Here is a 19,290-nt window from a genome sequence, read left to right on the forward strand (position 1 = left end):
TAGCATTACACAGGATGTTTGCATTACACAGGCCAAAATAAATAAATAAATAAATAAAATTAAAAACTGAAAAAAAAGGGCCGGGAAGGTGGCGCTAGAGGTAAGGTGTCTGCCTTACAAGCGCTAGCCAAGGAACGGACCGCGGTTCGATCCCCGGCGTCCCATATGGTCCCCCCAAGCCAGGGGCGATTTCTGAGCACATAGCCAGGAGTAACCCCTGAGCGTCAAACGGGTGTGGCCCAAAAACAAACAAAAAACAAAACAAAAAAAAAACTGAAAAAAAAATAAGATAAGGTCTAGAGAGGGCCAAGTGCGTGCTCTGTATGTAGGAGGTCTGGATTCAATCCCAACACTGAATGGTCCCCACAATTACAATAGGAGTACTCCCCAGAACAGTGCCAGGAGTAGCTCTTGATCGTATTTGGGTATGGCCCCTAAAATAAAACAAAACAAAAACACTCTGAAAAACTTATACATAAAATTTCATGTGACATTGAAGCGTCTTTTTTGTTGTTGTTGTTTTGTTTTTGTTTTGTTTTTGGGCCACACCCGGCGGTGCTCAGGGGTTACTCCTGGCTGTCTGCTCAGAAATAGCTCCTGGCAGGCACGGGGGACCATATGGAACAACGGGATTCGAACCAACCACCTTTAGTCCTGGATCGGCTGCTTGCAAGGCAAACGCCCTGTGCTATCTCTCCGGGCCCTGAAGTGTCATATTGATCCTTTCTCTTATGGGACATATGTTCTCTCTCTCTCTCTCTCTCTCTCTCTCTCTCTCTCTCTCTCTCTCTGTCTCTCTGTCTCTCTCTGTCTCTCTCTGTCTCTCTCTCTCTGTCTCTCTCTCTCTCTCTCTGTCTCTCTGTCTCTCTCTCTGTCTCTCTGTCTCTCTCTCTCTCTCTCTCTCTCTCTCTCTCTCTCTCTCTCTCTCTGTCTCTCTCTGTCTCTGTCTCTCTCTGTTTTTGTTTTTGCACCACACCCTGCAGATGCTCATTCCTGGCTCCTCCTCGTTCAGGAATTACTCCTGACGCCCTCAGGGACTATATGGAATGCTGGGGTTCAAACCCATATCAGTTCTGTGCAAGGTGCAAGTGCCCAACCCACTGTACTATTGCTCCAGCCCATATAGTCTTCTCTTGGACTTACAAAAAAAAATATTTTTTGGTCCACACCCAGCGGTGCTCAGGTAATTCCTTCCTGGCTATCTGCTCAGAAATCGCTCCTGGCAGGTAGGGGGGGGAGGGGTAAATATGCCGGGATTTGAACCAACCATCTTAGGTCCTGGATTGGCTGCTTTCAGGGCAAACACCGCTGTGCTATCTCTTGGGCCCCGGTCTTATGAAATTTATTTCGAGTCAAACTCCTCCATCTTGTCTCCAATTGCCATGAAGTGACTTATAGGTAAAAGGTGAACAGCTTGGGGCCAGAGCTATAGCACAGCAGGTAGGGTTGTTTGCTTTGCTGGGTTTGATCCCCAGCATTCAATATGGTCCCCCAAGCCTGCCAGAAGTAACTTGACATCCTCCTCCCCCCAAAAAAAGTGAATAGCCTGATTCAGCTCCTATCTGGGACTGTGGAATAACTCTCATTAACTGATTTCCCTTTGATTATGAGAAAACATCAACATCTTGTACTTAACTGTGTCTATTGTGTCTATTGGAGATTATGAAACACTCAGGAGGGGCACCTCTGTTGGTTGTTAAATGACTGACCCTACACTGAAACATTATGGTGATGTCCCTATCACCCACTGCATGATTCCAAACAACCTAACCTTAGTTAACCCACTCCCCTGCTTCAGCCTTTAAATCAGACTTGAAACTGAAACCCAACTACAAACATGTTTGTAATCACAGTGCCTAAGTAAAGATATTAATTTAAAAAAATAAGAGAAGGGGCCGTAGAGATAGCACAGTGGTAGGACGTTTGTCTTGCATGAGGCCGACCCAGGATGGACCTGTGTTCGATTCCCAGCATCCCATATGGTCCCCTGAGCCTGCCAGGAGTGATTTCTGAGCATGGAGCCAGGAGTAACTTGTGAGCACTGCCAGGTGTGGCCCAGAAACCAAAAAAAGAGAAAAAAAAAATGAGACCTGAGCCCTATCCTGGATAATACACATTTGGACTGCTCCTTGGTTGTGGATCCAAATTATGATCCCTCTTCCCAAATAAGCAATTCTATTATTTAAAAATGTTTTAATTAAATTAAAAAATAAATATATATTTATATGTTAGTGAGTGCTTTAGTTGCTATACTATCATTTTGGCCCCTAAAAATATCTTTTTTTCTTTTGTTTTTGGGCTATACCTGGTGATGCTCAGGGGTTACTCCTGGCTATCTGCTCAGAAGTTGTTCCTGAGGCTAACATGTACATGTTATTAGTTCTTCTTTTTCGGGGCGGGTAGGGAGGGGAAGACCACACTTAGCAATGCTCAGTACTTACTCAAATCAAACGTGGGTTGGCCCTCTATAAGATGAATACCTCGGGCCGGAGAGATGGCACATTGGTATTTGACTTGCAAGCAGCCTGTCCAGGACCTAAGGTGGTTGGTTCGAATCCCAGTGTCCCATGTGGTCCCCCATGCCTGCCAGAAGCTATTTCTGAGCAGACAGCCAGGAGAAACCCTGAGCACCGCCAGGTGTGGCCCAGGAACAAAAGAAAAAAAAAAAAAAAAAAAAAGAATGCCTTTCCTGCTCCTGCTATACTATTACTCTGGCCCCTTAGTAGTCCCTTTTTTTCTTTTTGCACAACCAGTGGTGCTTAGAGGTCACTACTGGCTCAGCACTCAGGAATTACTTCTGGCAGACTTGGGGAACCCAATGGGATGCCTGGGCCAGCTCTGAGCAAGGCAAATGCCCTAATTACTGTATTATTGCTCTGGCCCTTCATTAATCCTTCTAAAAAGCCTATTACATATGGCCCTGAGCTCAATCAACTGATGACCTCCTGCATGAAAGGCAAATGCCTTATCTCCATGCTATCTCTCCGGCCCCAACTTCTGCCTTCTCTTTCATCCCTTCCTTGTTCTCATCTGGTCTCACTACTTTATTTATTTTTATTTTTTGGCTTTGGGTCACACACACCTGGCAGTGCTCAGGGTTTAGTCTTGGAACTTAGGCCTGCACTTTGGTGTCAAGGTCAATCAAAAGTCCAACAAGAGGTTAGAAATAGGGTTTAATTAAGGGAGAGGCAAAGCAGGGAGGGCAGGGACTTTACAGCAAGCCCCCCAGGCCAAGAGAGGGCTGTGGTTGCGGACCAGGCTAAGGAGTTAGCCACAGAAAGGACCAGAAAAGGGGAAACAGTAGCAGAAGCAACAAAAGGCAGCAGGAGCTAGGAGTCTGGCAGTTTCTCCAGCAACTGAGCAGCAACCATCAAGCAGGAGCAATCTGCCAGGGGCATCCCTTATATATACCTTTATAAACCCCCAAGCCAACTACTCCCCCAGTGGCAATTACTAGGGTCTTTTGGTAATTGATGTCTTTACCTTTAAAGGGACTGTAGCCTGTTTATGGCTGACCAGGAGCCATAGAGTTTGTTTCCAGGGCCCGGAGAGATAGCACAGCGGCGTTTGCCTTGCAAGTAGCCGATACAGGACCAAAGGTGGTTGGTTCGAATCCCGGTGTCCCATATGGTCCCCAGTGCCTGCCAGGAGCTATTTCTGAGCAGACAGCCAGGAGTAACCCCTGAGCACTGCCGGGTGTGGCCCAAAAACAAAAACAAAACAAACAAAAAAAAAGAGTCTGTTTCCAGCCGGAGCGATGGCACAGTGGGTAGGGCATTTGCCTTGCATGCAGCAACCCAGGTTCGATTTTAGGAATCCGGTATAGTCCCCCAAGTCTGCCAGGTGAGACTTCTGAGCGCAAAGCCAGGAGTAACCCGAGCACTGCCGGATGTGGCCCTCAAACAAAAATTGTCCCCCCAGCAACAGCATGCAATTGCCTTGCATGCAGCCATCCTGGACAGACCTGGATTTGATCCTGGGCATCCCATATAGTCCCGGGAGCCTACCAGGAGCATTTTTTTTTTTTTCTGGTTTTTGGGCCACACCCGGCGGTGCTCAGGGGATACTCCTGGCTCAGAAATAGCTCCTGGCAGGCACGGGGGACTATATGGGACACCGGAATTCGAACCAACCACCTTTGGTCCTGGATCGGCTGCTTGCAAGGCAAACACCGCTGTGCTATCTCTCCGGGCCCCGGAGCAATTTCTGAGCCCAGAGCCAGGATTTACCCCAGAGTGCCACCAAGTGGAAACAGTCTCTGTTTCTTTATACTTAGGGATCACTCCTGGCAAGCTCAGGAAACCATATGGGGTGCCAGGAATTGAAGCTGGGTAGGCCATGTGTTAGGCAAGCACCCTACCTGCTGTACTACCTCTCTGGCCCCCAAAGGGGCTCTTCCCATCCCTGAGCTTTGTCAGGGATCACTCCTAGTGGTGCTTAGGGGACTGTTCACAGTGTCAAGGATTGAAATGGAGTTGCCACATGCAAAACAAGCACCTGAACTATCTCTTCAACTTTTAATAGCTTTTAAAATTTAGGGTTGGAGTGGTGGTGCAAAGCGGTAAGGCATCTGCCTTGTGCACGCTAGCCTAGGACTGACTGCAGTTCGATCCCCTGGTGGCCCATATAGTCCCCCAAGCCAGGAGCGATTTCTGAGCACTTAGCCAGGAGTAGCCCCTGAGTATCACTGGGTGTGGCTGAAAACAAAATTAAAATATTTTTTAAAATTTAGATACTGTGATTTACAATGATGTTAAATATAAGCTGTCATAGGTACAACATTCCAAAACCACACCTTTAATCAATATTCCCTTTTAATCTATTCCAATTTTTTTTGGGGGGGTGACACCTGGCAGAGCTCAGGGATCACTCCTGGCTCTATGCTCAGAAAATGCTCCTGGCAGGCTCGGGGGACCATTTGGGATGCCAGGATTTGAACCACCATCCTTCTGCATGCAAGGCAAATGCCTTACCTCCATACTATCTCTCTGGCTCCAATCTATCCCAATTTTAATTAACTTTCTGTTTGTTTGAGGGCCATATCTGGCTATACTCAGGGGTTACTCTTGGTTCTGCACTCAGGGATTATTCCTGACAGGCCTAGGAAACTATATGGGATGCCAAGAGCTTGAACCTGGATCAGCCAGTGTGCAAGGCAAATGCCCTACCCCACTACTTGCTGTATAATTACTCCAACCATGGGGGCTGGAGAGATAGCATGGAGGTAAGGCATTTGCCTTTCATGCAGGAGGTCATCAGTTCTAATCCCAGCACCCCATATGGTCCCCTGTGCCTGCCAGGAGCAATTTCTGAACCTGGAGCCAGAAATAAACCCTAAGCACTGCCGGGTGTGACCCAAAAACCACACACACAAAAAAAAATAATAATAATTACTCCAACCCTGTCTGTTTTTTAAAAATTCATTTGCTGTGTGCCAGAGAGATAGCATGGAGGTAGGGTGTTTGCCTTGCATGCAAAAGGATGATGGTTCATATCCTGGCATCCCATATGGTCCCCCGAACCTGCCAGGAGCAATTTCTGAGTGTAGATCCAGGAGGAACCCCTGAGCGCTGCCAGGTGTGACCCAAAAACCAAAACCAAAACCAAAATCAAGCAAACAAAAAATTCAGTGCTGTGCCAGGGATTGAACCTAGTACATTAAAGATGCAAGAAAAGAACTATCGGGGCTGGAGAGATAGCATGGAGGTAAAGCGTTTGCCTTTCATGCAAGAGGTCATCGGTTCGAATCCCAGCATCCCATATGGTCCCCTGTGCCTGCCAGGAGCAATTTCTGAGCATGGAGCCAGGAGTAACCCCTGAGCACTGCCGGGTGTGACCCAAAAACCACAAAAAAAAAAAAAAAAAAAAAAAAAAAAAAAAAGAAAAGAACTATCACTGAGCACATCTCTGGACCTATTCTTATCCATTTTGTTATTATTTCTTTTTTTTTTTTTTTTTTTTGGGGTCACACCTGGAGGTGCTCAGGGGTTACTCCTGGCTGTCTGCTCAGAAATAGCTCCTGGCAGGCACGGGGGACCATATGGGACACCGGGATTCGAACCAACCACCTTTGGTCCTGGATCGGCTGCTTGCAAGGCAAACGCTACTGTGCTATCTCTCCGGGCCCATTTTGTTATTCTTTCTTTCTTTCTTTTTTTTTTTTTTTTTTTTTTTGTGGTTTTCGGGTCACAACCGGCAGTGCTCAGGGGTTTTTCCTGGCTCCGTGCTCAGAAATTGCTCCTGGCAGGCACGGGGGACCATATGGGACGCCGGGATTCGAACCGATGACCTTCAGCATGAAAGGTAAACGCCTTACCTCCATGCTATCTCTGCGGCCCCTCATTTTGTTATTATTTCTATATTATTTTAATTTTATTGGGTTACTTTGGGACCACATCCAGCAGTGCTCAGAGGCTCTTTTTCGCTCTGTGCTCAAAAGTAACCTCTGATAGTGCTCAGGTGACCATATGTGGTGTTAGGCATAGAACTAGGACCAGCCATATTTGAGGCAAGTATCTTTTTTTTTTTTTTTGGTTTTTGGACCACACCCGGTAACGCTCAGGGGTTACTCCTGGCTATGTGCTCAGAAGTTGCTCCTGGCTTGGGGGACCATATGGGACGCCAGGGGATCGAACTGTGGTCCATCCAAGGCTAGCGCAGGCAAGGCACCTTACCTCTTGCACCACCGTCCGGCCCCCAAGGCAAGTATCTTATCCCCTGTGTTGTTTCTCAGGCCCCTCATTTTGTGACTAAGGCAAGTTTTTTCCATTGCCTATTCCTTTGTAATTAGTCAGTCCCAAACTCAGAAGCTTAAAATATTCATAGTCTTTTTATTGCCTCTCAGTTTCAGGGCACAGTGTTTTCATAGGTTGGTTGAGTAAAACTGACAGGCTCTCTTGTAAATGGTGTCAGATGGCCCGGTTAGGAATCTTTGCTGTCCTTGGGTCCAGCTCAGGCCTCTTCAGATGACTCCTTCCAGCACTGGGCTTGAACTAGTCGGACAGCCAACAGGGTGACTGCTTGCAGGCTCATAGGCAGAGTTTTCCACAAATGAGGTAAAACTTACATTTGATGATTTAACCTTTAAAGTCACATAACAGAGGGCTGGAGTGGTAGGGCGTTTGCCTTGCATGTGACCAACCCAGGACAGAAGGTGGTTTGATTTCCAGCATTTCATATGATCCCCTGAGCCTGCTAGGGGCCATTTCTGAGCACAGAGCTAGGAGCAACCCCTGAGTGCCACTGGGTATAACCCAAAAAACAAACAAACAAACAAAAGTTATATAACACCTCTGCCATTTTTTTTATTCCCTTTTGGTTTTAAATCATACCTGGCTGTGCTCAAGAGCTTACTCCTTGCTCTGCATTCAGGAATAACTACTGGTGGGTTTTGGGAGATTATATGGTTACCAGGGATTGAAACCATGTTGGCCATGTTTAAGGCAAACACAATACCTGGTGTAGTGTTTCTCAGGCCCCTCTTCTGCCATATTCTATTGACCTTAAATGACCAGAGTATTATCCTGTTTCTAGAGGAAGGCACTGCATTTTCTTTCCCTCAGTGGAAGGGCTTCCAGCATCACCCTGGAAGAGAAACCTGTGAGCTGAAAGATTACCAGCCCACCCACTCTCTTCTATCTCTTGGCCAAACCGAGTAGTACCTTAGTCTATCATCTGTTTTACTGCAATGTTGTTATCTATTCCCTTATTGACTTACAAAATTTATTCTGCTGCCAGTTTTTTTTTCTCTCCAGAAATAGACATTGCAAATATCTTTGCCCATTTCTCCAAGGCTTACCTTCTTTCTCTCCCTTCCTCTAGCCCTTCCTCTTTCTCTTCACATTCCCTTAAAGGGCAGTGTGTGTGTGAACTGAAATTTTAAGTTAGAGCTTTTCAAATTCACAAGCTATTGTAAGAAATAACATGGAGAGGGGCCTGGGTGATAACGCAGCGGTAGGGCATTTGCCTTGCACGCGGCTGACCCATGACAGATGTGGGTTCAATCCCCAGCATCACATATGGTCCCCCAAGCCAGGAGCGATTTCTTTTGTTTTTGTTTTTGTTTTTTTTTGGGTCACACCCAGTGGTGCTCAGGTGTTACTCCTGGCTCAGCGCTCAGAAGTCACTCCTGGCAGGTACGGGGGACCATATGAGATGTCGGGATTCGAACCACCTTTGGTCCTGGGTGGGCTTCTTGCAAGGCAAATGCCCTACTGCTGTGCTATCTCTCCAGCCCGGGAGTGATTTCTGAGCATATAGCCAGGAGTAACCCCTGGAAGTCACCAGGTGTGCTCCCAAAACCAAAAATAAATAAATAAATAAATAAATATTCTGGAGAAAGCTGGGTAGATAGTATAATGGGTAGGGCACTTGCCTTGAAAGTGGTCAACTGGTTCAGTCTCCAGTACCCCATATAGTCGTCCCCCAAGCACAGCCAGGAGTAATTACTGAGTGCAGAGCCAGGAGTAACCCTCGAGTATCTTCAGGTATGACCCAAAAGACAAATTTAATTAAACAAATAGAAATAGGGGCCAGAGAGATAGTATGGAGGTTTGCCTTGCATTTGCCTTGCACGCAGAGGATGGCGATTCGAATCCTGGCATCCCATATGGTCCTCTGAGCCTGCCAGGAGCAATTCTGAGCGTAGAGCCAGAAATACAAATAATACAAAGAAATAATACAAAGAGAAGCCTTGCCTTATTTGTTCAGTTTTCATGATCATGGTGATTTCCAAAAGGACAGTATATCCTAACTATAGTCAAATGTTATAAGATGTTGACATTGATCTGATCTACTCATTGTATTCATATTTCCTGCTTAATCTGTGCTAATTTTTTGTTTTGTTTGATTTTGGGCCACACCAGGCAGCGCTCAGGGATTATTCCTGGCTCTGTGCTCAGAAATTGCTCCTAGCAGGATTGGTGAACCATATGGGATGCCAAGGATCGATCCAGGGTAGGTAACAGGACAGGTGTGTGCAAGGCAAATGCCCTACTGCTGTGCTATCACTTTGGCCCTCTGTGCTAATTTTTTGTGTTTTAAGTCCTGTATGCTTTTAAAAATTAATTATTTTGGGGTGGTACAACATGGGCACTACACTCAGGGATCACTCCTGATGGTGCTTAGAGAACATATGGCATGCTGGGGATTGAACGATTGACTGTATGCAAAGCAAACACCCTACCCATTGTACTATATAGCCTCAGCTCCTAAGTCCTGTATGTTGTTTTCCTTTGTGTCTACATACCCACTGTGAAGTTATTCAACAATTCTGACACAGGGGACTGGAGCTATAGCACAGCGGGTACGGCATTTGCCTTGCATGCGACCGGTTTTGATTCCCAGCATCCCATATATACCCCAAGCCTGTTGGGGTGTGGCCCAAAACCTAAAAAAAATTCCATAAAAACTTTCTCGCTTCACAGACAAAGTTATTTTGGGGATAGATAGTACAGTGAGAGTGTACTTGCTTTTCAAGTGGCCAACACAGGTTCAATCCCTAGCATCCCTGAACTTTATCAGGCATGATCTCTGAGCACAAAGCAAGGAGTAAGCACTGAGCACTGCCAGGTGTGGCTCAAAACAACCCTCCAATTAATGTCATTTCAAAATGTTACATAAACTTCATTAACTAGGATGGAATTTCAAGAGAAAAAGAAAAGGAGTGTTGATGAGAATGTGGGGAAATTGGAGCCACAGACACTATTTATGGGACTGTGAAATAGTAGAGTCATTGAGAAAAACAGTATCCTGAAAGCTTTAAAAAATAGAACTACCATATGACCCATTTACTCCATGTCTGGGAATAAAGCCAAAAGAACTGAAAGCCTTGTCCTGAAGAAATATGTAAGAGTTTTCATAGTAACATTATTCATGACAGCTAAAACATGAAAACAATCCATGTCTATCTAAAGAGAAATAGAGGGTTCAGAACCACAGTACAGCAACTAGGGTGCTTGTCTTGCATGTGGCCTGAGTTCAATTCCTAGTACCCCAAAAATTCTCCAAGCCCATTGAGAGATCCATGAGCACAGAGCTAGGAGTAACTCCTGAGCACCATCAAGTATGGCAGCCCTAAACAAAACAAACCATAATAGAACAAAACAAAGGTAAATGGATAGGTCCAATGAAGTGGATCAGTGGGCTGAGCACTTGCTATGCTGAAAGATTCCTGGGTTCCAGGGCCCGGAGAGATAGCACAGCAGCATTTGCCTTGCAAGCAGCCAATCCAGGACCAAAGGTGGTTGGTTCGAATCCCGGTGTCCCATATGGTCCCCTGTGCCTGCCAGGAGCTATTTCTGAGCAGACAGCCAGAAGTAACCCCTGAGCATCGCCGGGTGTGGCCCAAAAACCAAAAAAATAGAAAGATTCCTGGGTTCCATCCTCAGAACTTCATGGTTCTTCAGTGCCCAGTACTGACCCCTCCCCCAGTACTGAGCCAAGAGTATCTCTAAGAACTCTGAGTATGGCCACCAAAACAAGAAATTTTAAAAAATTAGGGGTTGGAGAGATAGTACAATGGACAGGACACTTGTCTTGCACATGGCCACTCTGGGTTTGATCTCCAGAACCACATGTGATCCCCAAGCTTTGCCAGCAGTGATCTCTGAGACAAGGGTCTAAGTCCTGTTGGGTGGGGTCCAACACCAACAAATTCTTATAAATGAAGGATCTTCTTAGGATGGGGTATTGGATAGAAGGACCTTGGTTCCTGGCATCAAATATGGATCCTTTGTCTGCCAGAAGTGATTCCTGAATATAGAATGAGGAATAAACCTTGACAACCACTTAGTGTAGATCTGAGAGAAAAGAGAACAAACTAAAAATCAAGTTACAAAGAGTTTTGGAGATGGATGGTGGTGAGAGTTGCAAAACAATGTACATGCACTTATGGGGCTGATATAGCAAAAGGTGGTAAGGTGCTTGCCTTACACATAGGCTGACCCCAATCTGATCTGTGGCACCACATGTGGTCCTTGGAACACAGAGCCAGAAGCCCCTGACATTGGACCTAAACCACTCTCCCTAGGAAAGCCTCAGTGTATTTGTGTTTATTTATTTTTTGGTTTTTGGGCCATACCCAGCAGTGCTCAGGGGTTATTCTTGACTTTGCACTCAGAAATCGCTCCTGAGGAGCCAGAGAGATAGCATGGAGGTAAGGCATTTGTCTTGCATGTAGAAGGTCGGTGGTTCAAATCCTGGCATCCCATATGGTCCACCAAGCCTGCTAGGAGCGAATTCTGAGCATAGAGCCAGGAGTAAACCCTGAGCACTGCCGAGCGTGACCCAAAAACAAAAACAAAAAAAGAAATTGCTCCTGACAGGCTCAGAGGACCATATGGGATGCCAGGGATCGAACCTGGGTCTGTCCTGGGTTGGCCACGTGCAAGGCAAATGCCCATCTGCTGTACTATCTCTCTGGAGTATTTATGTCTGAAACGTATATTTAAAATGGTTGATATGGGGCTAGAGAGATAGTAGATTAAGAGATTAAGGCACTTGCCTCAAATACAGCTGTTGTGGTTCAATCCCTGGCATCCCATCTGGTATCCTTAGAACTGCTAGGAGTGTTCCCTGATCAAAAAGCCAGGAGAGGGCCCGGAGTGATAGCACAGCAGTGTTTGCCTTGCAAGCAGCCGATCCAGGACCAAAGGTGGTTGGTTCGAATCCCGGTGTCCCATATGGTCCCCCGTGCCTGCCAGGAGCTATTTCTGAGCAGACAGCCAGAAGTGACCCCTGAGCACTGCCGGGTGAGCCCCCCCCCAAAAAAAAAGAGCCAGGAGAAAGGCACATGGGTCTTTGGGCCCATGATCATGGACCCTGCATGCACATCTCACCTGCATCTCCCCTCTTGAGATGTGGGTTCTTTTTTTTTTTTTTTTTGGTCACACCTGGCAGCTCACAGGGGGGGGTTACTCCTGGCTCTATGCTTAGAAATCACTCCTCGCAGGCTTGGGGGACCATATGGGATGCCGGGATTCAAACCACCGACCTTCTGCATGCAAGGCAAACGCCTTATCTCCATGCTATCTCTCCAGCCCCAATTTCTGAGTGCAGAGCCAGGAGTAACTCCTGAGTGCCACCGGTGTGACCCCCTCTCAATAAAAACCTGCTTTTACTTAAAAAAAAAAAAAGATCCAGGAGCAAGTCCTGAACATCCAGGTGTGGTTTAAACAAAACAAAAAATATACATATGCCACATAATAGAGTCATATTGTATATACTTATATTGTGCTTTTGTGTGTGTGTGTGTGTGTGTGTGTGTGTGTGTGTGCTTTGTTTTTGAGTCATATCTTTCTTCTTTTTTCTTTTGGGTCATACCTGGCAGTGCTCAGGGATCACTCCTGGTTCAAGGGACCATAAGGGTCCTGGGGATTAAATCTGGATTAGGGGCCAGCGAGGTGGCACTAGAGGTAAGGTGTCTGCCTTGCAAGCGCTAGCCAAGGATCAGGACCGCGGTTCGATCCCTGGCGTCCCATACGGTCCCCCCAAGCCAGGGGCAATTTCTGAGCGCTTAGCCAGGAGTAACCCCTGAGCATCAAACGGTGTGGCCGAAAAACAAACAAACAAACAAAAAATCTGGGTTAGCTGCATTCAAGGACAGTGCCATACTTGCTTTCCTGTCTCTCCAGCTCTATTTTGCTTTGATTTAGTGCTGGGGATTAAATTCAGGTCTTCATTATACATATAAGGTATGGCTTCTACTCCCAGCAGTGTTCATAAATCACTCCTGTCGGTGTTCAGAGCATCACTGAACAAGGGTCATTAAAGAGTAACTGGGAAAAGTAACCCCTGTACTCTCTCTACTCCCCCAGAAATTTAATTTATTTACTTACTTTGTCATGTTGACTGTGCTCAGGGCTTACTCCTGGCAGGGTACAGAGACCATATGGAGTGCCAGGGACTGAACTCAGATTGACAGCATGCAAACCTGGACCTGCTGTACTCTAACAGAAATAGTTTTGGAAAAAAATTTCCTTTTTCTCTTCAATTGACTCAAAGTCTGGAATAATCTTTTCGATACTAGACCACAACTCTTCTTTCCAAAACTTTCAGTGGCTTCCCACTGAAAAGATCCAAAATAGCACAGCAGAGAGGGTGTTTGCCTTGCAGGTGGTTGACCCAGGTTCCATCCTTGGCATCCATACAGTCTCCTGAACCCACCATTAATGACTTCTGAGAGTAGAGTCAAGAATAACCCCTGAACATCACCAGGTGTGGCCAAAAACAAAACAAAACAAAACAAAACAACAAAAGATACTTTTTTGTTTGTCTTATTTTGGGTCACACCCGGCAGCACTCAGAGGTTACTCCTCGCTCTGTGCTTAGAAATCGCTCCTGGTAGGGCACAAGGGACCATATGGGATGCCGAGATTTGAACCACTGTCCATCCTGAATTGGCTGCATGAAAGGCAAACACCCTATTGCTGTGCTATCTCTCCGGCCCCCCAAATGTGCCTTATTAAGGTTCCAAAGGATCTTGAAAAGTTACTACTCTCCCTCATTTACTGCCGTTTCCATTTCCATTCATTCACTTGCTCCCAAGCACACTGACCATCTTGTTCTTCTCTCAGACCACTCTGCCTCAGGATGCTGGAATGGAAGCTCATTCCTGATTTTTGCGTGGTGACTTTTATTCTGGGGTTTATCATCCTAGAATTTCAACACCCATCTGTACACCTTACTCCTTTCTTTCTTTCTTTGGTTTTGGGTCACACCGGTGTTACTCAGGGGTTACTCCTGGCTCTGCACTCAGAAGTTGCTGCTGGCAGACTCGAGGGACCATATGGAATGCTGGGATTCAAACTGCTGTCCATTCTGGGTCAGTTGTGTGCAAGGCAAATACTTTACCACTGTGCTATCTCTCCAACTCATTCCTTTCCATTTTTATATACATTAATAAATATGTCATGCATATACAGCATATTAAAAACATTTTTGGGGGCCTCAGTTAGCCCTTTTGACTCAATGCTCTGGGATCATTCGTGGTGGTACTCAGAGATTATATGTTGTGCTGAGGATTCAAATTAGGATCACTTGAAGCCAGATAGTATAGTAAAGCACTTTTTTTTGTTTGTTTTGGGTCACATCTGGCAGCACTCAGGGGTTATTCCTGGCTCTACAATCAGAAAATGCTCCTGGCAGGCTAAGGGGATCATATGGGATGCCGGGATTTGAATCACCGTCCTTCTGCATGCAAGGCAAATGCCCTATCTCCATGTTATCTCTCCAGCCCCATCGTAAAGCACTTTTGCCTTGCCTGTGCCCAATACAGGTTAGATCCCTGGCACTACATATAGCCCCCAAGACCTATCAGCACTGATAAGTGAGTGCAGGCCAAGAGTAAGACCCGAGCACTATTGGGTACGGCCCCATAAAAATAAACCAATCAGGGCCCAGAGAAATAGCACAGTGGCGTTTGCCTTGCAAGCAGCCCATCCAGGACCAAAGGTGGTTGGTTCGAATCCTGGTGTCCCATATGGTCCCCCGTGCCTGCCAGGAGCTATTTCTGAGCAGACAGCCAGGAGTAACCCCTGAGCATCACCGGGTGTGGCCCAAAAACCAAAAAATAAAATAAAATAAAATAAACCAGGGCCTGGAGAGATAGCACAGCGGCGTTTGCCTTGCAAGCAGCCAATCCAGGACCAAAGGTGGTTGGTTCGAATCCCGGTGTCCCATATGGTCCCCCGTGCCTGCCAGGAGCTATTTCTGAGCAGACAGCCAGGAGTAACCCCTGAGCACCACTGGGTGTGACCCAATAACCAAAAAAAAATAAAATAGGGCCGGAGAGATAGCATGGAGGTAAGGCGTTTGCCTTTCATGCAGGAGGTCATCGGTTCGAATCCCGGCGCCCCATATGGTCCCCTGTGCCTGCCAGGAGCAATTTCTGAGCCTGGAGCCAGGAATAACCCCTGAGCACTGCCAGGTGTGACCCAAAAACCAAAAAAAAAAAAAAAAATAAAATAAAATAAAATAAAATAAAATAAAATAAAATAAAATAAAATGAAATAAAATAAACCAATCAGGGCCGGCGAGATAGATGGAGGTAGTGTGTTTGCCTTGCAACAGATGGAAGTGGTTTGAATCCTGGCATCCCAATGGTGCCCCCGAGCCTGCCAGGAGTGATTTCTGATGTAGAGCCAGGACTAACCCCTGAGCGCTGCCGGTGTGACCCAAAAACCAAAAACCAAAAAAACCCAAAAAACCAATCAGCTATGTACAAGACAAGTCCCTTACTCCTGTGCTATCACTTTATGTGATACAATATGCCATATATTTATTTATTTTGTTTTTGGGAGGCTATGCCTAGTGGTGCTTGGGGAACCATAGGTGCTGGAGATTGAACATGGTTTCAATATGAAATCATGTTCTTTAGTCCTTTGAGCCAGTACCATGACTGAAATATTTTTAGATCATAACCAGAATTGGTCAGGGTCAATGCAGTGCTAGGGATTAAACTCAGGACCTGACATGTGTAATGAAAATGCCCTAACATTGTTACCACATCTCTTGGGCTCACGGAGATGGTTCAAAGGGCTGGTTTGCTTGCCAGAGGTTGGATTTGATCCATAGTACCTAGCCAGGAGTGTCCCGGAAACTAAAAAACTAAACACTTGAGTCATATCCTAAGAACTCTGCACTAATTTTGTTTGTTTGTTTTGGGGCCACACCTGGTGGCACTCAGGGGTTACTTCCAGCTCTGCACTCAGAAATTGTTCCTGGTGGGCTGTTGCAATAGTGCAGCAGTAGGGTGTTTGCCTTGCATGTAGCAGATCCAGGACAGACCTGGTTCGATCCCTGGAGTCCCATATGGTCCCACGAATCAGGAGCATTTCTGAGTGCATAGCCAGGAGTAACCCCTGAGCACCACTGGGTGTGGCCCAAAAACCAAAAATAAAAAAGCAAAAAAAAACCCACATTTTTTGAGGGGGGTTTGGGTCAGATCTGGCAGTGCCCAGGGTTCCTCCTGGCTCTATGCTCAGAAATCACTCCTGGCAGGCTCCGGGGACCATATGGGATGCTGGGATTTGAACCACCATCCTTCTGCAATTAAGGCAAACACCCTACCTCCATGCTATCTCTTCGGCCCCCCAAAAATAAATAAATAAATAAATAAATAAATAAATAAATAAATCACTCCTGGCAGGCTCCAGGACCATCTGAAATGCTGGGGATCAAAATGGGGTCCAGCCTGGGGCTGGAGAGATAGCATGGAGGTAAGGCGTTTGCCTTGCATGCAGAAGGTCGGTGGTTCAAATCCCGGGATCCCATGTGGTCCCCTGAGCCGGAGTAACCCCTGAGCACTGCCGGGTGTGACCCAAAAACAAAAAAAATGGGGTCCATCCTGGGTCAACAGCATGCAAGGCAAATGCCCTACCACTGTGCTGTTGCTCTAGCCCCTTTGCACTAATGTTTTCATATACAAATGCACATATTATTTTATTTTTTATTTTGGGGTCACACCCAACAGTGTTTTGTTTAGGGGTTATTCCTGGCTCTGAGTTCAGGAATTACTCCTTACCTGGGTTAGTCACATGCAAGGCAAATGCCCTACCTGTTGAGCCCCTTAATTTTATACTTTTATAGGGAGAGTGGGCAAAGGCCTTCCAACTACTAGAGCTTCTGGGGCAAGCCCTGGCGATACTCAGTCATGAAACAGATGGTTCAATGCTCAGGCCTTGCAGTATGGCTTTTTTTTTTACACCCCCATCCCACCCCGACGCTTGCAGTATAGCTCTTAGGACCATACTCAGTGGCACTTACAGGATCATGTGCAGCTGAAGATACGGTGCAGGGACTTCTTTATCACTCCAGCCCTTTCAGTTATCATCTGGGACTGCCTTTTATGCTAGGGGAGGGTCTTGCATGTACAGTGCTCAGAATGCTGGGGGGCTTTCCCAATAATTACTGGCTATCTGGGCTGGCATTTCAATGCATGGACCCAAACTTGATGCTGGGGATTACCAGGGGCCATTTAAGTAGTGCCTGGGGATTTCTTTTCTTTTTCTGTTTTTAATTCTTTTTTTTTTTTGTTTTTTGTTTTTTGGGCCCCACCCGGTAATGCTCAGGAACCCCTGAGCTATGTGCTCAGAAGTCGCTCCTGGCTTGGGGGACCATATGGGACGCCAGGGGATCGAACCGAGGTCTGTCCTAGGCTAGTGCTGGCAAGGCAGACACTTTACCTCTAGCGCCACCATGCTGGCCCCCTTTTTTTAATAATTTTTTTGGGCTACACCCAGTGAAGCTCAGGAGTTACTCCTGGCTACGTGCTCAAAAATCACTCCTGGCTTGGGGGACCATATGGAACTCTGGAGGATCAAACTGCTCTGGCCTGTGCCTGGAGATTTCTAAGGATTCTACTAACTTAATACTATCTCTGGCCCTAAATTTTTAACTTTCTCCACCCAAATCTAACATCTAATACTAAGACATTTTTTGTTCACAACTTTCAAAATAAGCAGCAAACAAACCAAAAAAATTCCTGTTAAGTGCCTGAGCAATAGCACAGCAGTAGGGTGTTTGCCTTGCTTGCAGGTGACCCAAGACGGACCCGAGTTTGATCCCTGGCATTGAAGTAACCCCTGAGCACTGTTGGGTGTGGCCCAAAAACAAAACAAAACAAAAATCCCAGTTAGTTGTTTAAGTTCACATAGGTAGAAAGGCTGGAGCAATAATAGTACAATGAGTAGGTAAAGTGCTTGACTTACATATGGCTGATTGGGTTTGATTCCATGGCACTACTATATAGGGTCCCCTGAGCCTCATCAAGAATGATCCTTGGGCCCGGAGAGATAGCACAGCGGTGTTTGCCTTGCAAGCAGCCGATCCAGGACCAAAGGTGGTTGGTTCGAATCCCGGTGTCCCATATGGTCCCCCGTGCCTGCCAGGAGCTATTTCTGAGCAGACAGCCAGGAGTCACCCCTGAGCACCACCGGATGTGGCCCAAAAACAAACAAAAAAAGAGAATGATCCTTAAATAAAGAGCCAGGAGTAAGCCCTGAGCAACACCAGATGAGGTCCTCAAACAAACAAACAAACAAAAAAAAACCCAAAAAACAAAAAACAACAAAAAGATCATAGGTAGGATAAAATAGGAAGCAAGTCTTCCTGTCACATACACTCCCAACCCGTCCCTCCTGCCCCTCCACAAGCAATGAGCTGGGGAGATGTACCAGGAGTGGTCTCTAAACAAAACAAGAAGCTGACATTTATTTTTTTTTATTTTTTATTTTTTTTGGTTTTTGGGCCACACCCGTTTGACGCTCAGGGGTTACTCCTGGCTATGTGCTCAGAAATCGCCCCTGGCTTGGGGGGACCATATGGGACGCCGGGGGATCGAACCGCGGTCCGTTCCTTGGCTAGCGCTTGTAAGGCAGACACCTTACCTCTAGCGCCACCTTCCCGGCCCCGACATTTATTTTTCTATTCAATTTTTTTTTGCCTTTTGGGCCACACCAGTTGTGCTCACGGTTTTCTCCTGCCTCTGCACTCAGGGATCACTTCTGGCAGTGTTGGGGGACCACATGAAGTCCTGGGAATGGGCTTCACACAGGGTAAGCTCCTTACTAGCTGTACTATCTCCTCAGCCCCTATTTTTTTTTTTTTGACTTTTGGACCAAATCTGGTTATCAGGAATTGCTCTTGATAGAGCTCAAAGGAGTGCTAAAATTTAAACCCTGGAAGTCTGACTCCAGAGTTTGTGCCTTTTTCTTTTTTCTGGGAGGCCCATATTGATGGTTCTGAGGATTACTGAAGGTTTTGGTCCACATCCAGAGGTACTCATGGGTTACTCCTTGCTCTGCACTCAGAAATTGCTCCTGGCAGGGTTGGAGGACCATAGGGATGCTGGTGATCAACCCAGGTCGGTTCCCAGGTAGGCTAGGTGCAAAGCAAACACCCTACCTGCTGTGCTACCACTCTGGCTCCAGGTTAATACCTTTGTGATACTGAAGGGACAATGAGGTGCAGGGATCAAACTTGGGGCAACTTTACACAAAGCCCTTTGAGCCACCTTCCCAATCCTCAGTATTGCTGACCACTCTGCTTAGGGTTGGCATAGGTACAGGAAAGTCCGTAGGTTTTGCTTGTTTCTTTTCCTCCCTCCCCCCTCCCTCCCTCCCTCCCTCCCTCCCTCCCTCCCTCCCTCCTTCCTTCCTTCCTTCCTTCCTTCCTTCCTTCCTTCCTTCCTTCCTTCCTTCCTTCCTTCCTTCCTTCCTTCCTTCCTTCCTTCCTCCCTCCCTCCCTCCCTCCCTCCCTCCCTCCCTCCCTCCTTCCTTCCTTCCTTCTTCC

Source organism: Suncus etruscus, chromosome 1 (genome assembly GCF_024139225.1).
Source record: "Suncus etruscus isolate mSunEtr1 chromosome 1, mSunEtr1.pri.cur, whole genome shotgun sequence".
NCBI classification, from domain to species: domain Eukaryota; kingdom Metazoa; phylum Chordata; class Mammalia; order Eulipotyphla; family Soricidae; genus Suncus; species Suncus etruscus.